Here is a 4,796-nt window from a genome sequence, read left to right on the forward strand (position 1 = left end):
AAAGGTCACAGCCAGTTAAAAGAGGTTACAAAGGGAAATAGGGGGTTACAAGGAGTTACTGAAGGCTACGAGGGATTACAGAGGGTTACAAGGGGATACAGGAGGTTACAGAAGGCTACAAGGAGTTACAGCGGGTTACAAGGGGATACAAGGGGTTACAGAAGGTTAAACGGGGTTACAGGGGGTTACAACGGGTTACAGGGGGTTTCAAGGGGTTACAGGGGACTACAACGGGTTACAGGGGGTTACACGGGGTTACAGAGGGTTACAAGCGGTTACAAGGGGCTAAAAGGGGTTACAAGGGATTAGAGGAGTTTCAAGGGGTTCCAAGAGCTTACAGGGGTTTACAAAGGGTGACAGGGGGTGACAGAGGGTTACAAGGGGTTACACGGGTTTACAGGGGCTTACAACAGGTTACAGGGGGTTACAAAGGGTTACAAGAGGTTACAAGGGGTTACAGGGGGTTACAGGAGGTTACAAGGGGTTAGAGGGGGTTACAAGGGGTTACTGAGGGCTACGATGGATTACAGGGGGTTAAAAGGGATTACAGAGGGTTACAAGGGGTTCGAAGAGGTTACAGGGGTTTACAGGGGGTTACAGAAGACTACAAGGGGTTACAAAGTGTTAGAAGAGGTTACAGGGGGTTACAAAAGGTCACAGGGAATTAAAGGAGGTTACAAGGGATTACTGAAGTCTACGAGGAATTATATGGGGTTACAAGGGGTTACAAGCGGTTACAAGAGGTTGGAAGGGGTTACAGGGGTTTACAGGGGGTTACAAAGGGTTACAGAAGGCTCACAAAGGGGTTACAGAGGGCTACAAAGGGGTTATAGAACGTAACAAAAGGTTACAGGGGGTTACAGAGGGTTAGAACGGGTTACAGGGGTTTACAGGGGGTTAGAAAGGGTTACAGAGGGTTACATGGAGTTACAAGAGGGTAGAGGAGCTTACAAGGGGTTACAGAAGGTTACAAGGGGTTACAAGAGGTTACACGAGGTTACCGGAGGTTACAATTGGTTAAAGGGGGTTATAAGGGGTTACAAGAAGTTACAAGGGGGTACAGGGAGTTACAGAGGGTTACAAGGAGTTACAGATGGTTACAAGGGGTTACAAGAGGTTACAGGAGGTTACAAAGGGTGACAAGATGTTACATAGGGTTACAAGGGGTTACACGGGGTTACAGGGGGTTACAGTGGGTTACAAGGGGTAAAAGGGGGTCACATTTGGTTACTGAAGGCTACGAGGGATAAGATGGGGTTAAAAGGGATTACAGAGGGTTACAAGGGGTTACAGAAGGTTACAACGAGTTACAGGGGGTTAGAGGGGTTTACAACGGGTTACAGGGGGTTACAAGGGGTTACAGGGGGTTACAAAGGGTTACAAGAGGCTACAGGGGGTTACAAGGGGATTCAGGAGGTTACAGGGCGTTTCATGGGGTTTCAGGGGGCTACAAGGGGTTACAGAAGGTTACAAAGGGTTACAGGGGGTTACAAAGGGTTACAACGAGTTACAGGGGGTTACAAGGGGTTACACGAGTTTACGGGGGGTTAAAACGGGTTACAAGGGGTCACAGGAAATTAAATAAGGTTACAAGGGGTAACAGAGGGTTACAAGGGGCTACCGAAGGCTTTGAAAGATTACAGGGGGTTACAAAGGGTTCCAAGGGGTTACAGAGGTTTACAGGGGGTAACAAAGGGTCATGAGAGGACACAGAGGCTTTTTACTGGAAGTACAATCCCACACAGGGATGTTTTCCCTGCGGGCGGCTAACCCGACTTAATCCCATTTAATATGTCGCGCTCCTCGAAAGTGCGAAAATTTTCTTGTCGTGTATTAGATTTCAGATACATTTTATAATCTTCATTTCGCGCCAGAATAAATTAGTTTGCGCGCAAAGGGCTCCGGAAAAAATCACAAGGTTTGTCCCACTTCGAGTCCACCTTCTGGAGATACGACGACTTGGTAGCTGGAATACATTGCCGAGGCGAAGATCTGGCATTTTTTCCGCCTCGTCGTATTTTCTTCACGACAAATGTTTATATTTGTAGTGAGAATGCAGGCATATCGGTGGATTTTACTTCATGCGGCTTGCTACTCAGTCTGACAGAAGAGTGCCGGATTTCATCGTTTTTTTCATGTTTACTAGTGCTGGCAAATGTAAGGTAAATGAACCGACCCCTGTAAGGTAAGAATTGAAGTTTTACATTTGTTACTCGGCGAAAAATCGTGGAATTGGAATTCGTGAAACTCGTGAGTATTACCTTTGTTACCTAATGTCATGCGATGACTCCTCGCTTTTTCGATGCGTAACACGGATACGAGCGATGAATTTCTTTCGCAAAGTGAAGTATAATTTAATTAACGAGAGCATTTGATGAATATTTCTCGTTATATGCTTTATTTATATTTTCTTGGCTTATTTAGGCTACATGCAGGAGTTTGATGACAATGTTTGTGTGCTATAGTTATGCTGATAAGTTTTTGCACCTTTATATTGAAACTCATGTAAGCCAAACGTTTGTTAACACTAGCAAAACACTCTTCTATTATGGAGGAACTTTTAACGTCTTTCGGGGCCCAATATGGTGTCCAATTTTTAGGGGGAAACAAAGCTTGATTTTTGGCGAAACAGACTATAGCTTTTTTGTCTTTGAAGAGAGCGCGAGGCAAACGTCCGTGAGCGCAGTGTAACCCAGTGATTCTTTAGGTAGAGCTAACAAACATAGGCTGCACTTTAGGTGGCACACCCATGGGTGCAGTGTAACCCAGTGATTCTTTAGGTAGAGTTAACAAACACAGGCTGCACTTTAGGTGGCACACCCATGGGTGCAGTATAACCCAGTGGTTCTTTAGGTAGGCTAACAAACATAGGCTGCACTTTAGGTGGCACACCCATGGGTGCAGTGTAACCCAGTGATTCTTTAGGTAGAGCTAACAAACATAGGCTGCACTTTAGGTGGCACACCCATGGGTGCAGTGTAACCCAGTGATTTTTCTAGGTAGAGCTAACAAACATAGGCTGCACTTTAGGTGGCACACCCATGGGTGCAGTATAACCCAGTGATTCTTTAGGTAGAGCTAACAAACATAGGCTGCACTTTAGGTGGCACACCCATGGGTGCAGTGTAACCCAGTGATTCTTTAGGCAGAGCTTACAAACATAGACTATACAGATGTACATCAGATGGCAACACGTTTTCCAGTTAAAACTTTGTCATAAAGTGCTACACCATGGCACTTCGACTATTTCCTTATCGCACTTGTTTTGACGCACAACTGATAGTCAGGAGAAGTCGTATTGTCTAAAACCATAGCAAAAGACAAATTTACACACATCACAGAGGTAAGGTAAGGTAATACACAGTATTTCCTTCAGGTACATTTACATTCAAGTATAGAAAAATAACTACTAATAACTAAGCTAGAAATGAATCTAAGATAAAAACTAAAATAACAACGATATAACAATAAAAAACCTACTTTAAATTGAGGCCCTGTGTAAACTTGTGTAAAGATACATATATCTAAATTAAGGCTTTTTAAAATTATTGCCGCACCATCAGAGACAAGCTGTTCTACAACACTCTTCCGTTATAAGAAAGGCTTCTTTTTTAAAATTCAGTACGGGGTTGTGGAACAGCGAGCTTGTTTGAATTCATGCATTTTCTGTTAGGTTATAAGCGATTAAATCGCATGCAGCGACGAACAAAACGCGAAGCCGTCAGATATTCTAGAACCGTGTTATTTACAGTGCTGTACATTATTATTGCTTAACTAACTAACCGTACGCGCTGATGGAAATAAGTTTCGGCCGCTTTAAATGTTGAAACAATTCACTGGTACTGTATAGTCATAATTGGAGCGGAAAGTTAGCACGCGAGCAGGGCGATTCTGCTGTAGTTTCTGCAATGTAGAAGATATTACGGCAATGAGGCTCCGGCCCGAGGTCCGTTCTCGAAATCACAACTACATGTAGGATGAAATGTATTCTGTGTGCAGACGTCTCCTTTTTCAGGTTAGGTTAAATAAACCGTACCAACGGTTTGTTTGACAAAGCTCCCGCGAGACGGTTTTTTGGTGATTTTATTAATTTTTCCGATCCATTTTTTTTTTCATCTCTATTTTCGCGGCTTTTGCAACAAAAACTAAATTCATTTTTAGTTGTGATGGCTTTACACTGCTTACTCATGACGACTTTGGAAGAAACTGAATAATTATATTGTGCTTCGCGATTTCGCAAAATCGCTGCGGGAATTAAAAAATATTTTCTTCTCGAAAAAGTGTTTTCACGCTTCTTTCTCTAGTCAATTATCTCGTTTGTCTCGTTTTCTAAAGGTCCTTGAGAACCGAATAAGACAATATTTTATTACCTACAACCTAAAAACCTGATTTATTTTGACCAGATCGAAACAAAACTGGCCTCTGAAATGGAAGAAGAAAAGCCTTTTATTTTTGCCGGCTTCGGCCTGCCGAAGCGATCGTGTCTGGTTTGCTTTCATATGATGACATTTTCCTGACAGAAGGGTGTCGGGAAAAACACCTCGCGATGATCATACGTGACAAAATCCGCCGCGCCTAAGCTATTGAAGAAAAGTCAACTCGAAAGCTCCACACAATTCCTTATAACAAAATTATAAGGAATTGTATGGAGCTCTCCGGGATACTTACAGTGCAAGCCCTTTGTGTCTCCTCATGACAGAAGGTTACGAGGGGTTACAGGGGCGACAAGGGGTTAGGAGGGTTACAGAAAATAAAGAAAGGTTACAGGGGGCTACATTGGGTTACAGGGGGTTACA

The sequence above is a fragment of the Porites lutea genome, chromosome 1 (assembly GCF_958299795.1).
Source record: "Porites lutea chromosome 1, jaPorLute2.1, whole genome shotgun sequence".
Classification (NCBI taxonomy): domain Eukaryota; kingdom Metazoa; phylum Cnidaria; class Anthozoa; order Scleractinia; family Poritidae; genus Porites; species Porites lutea.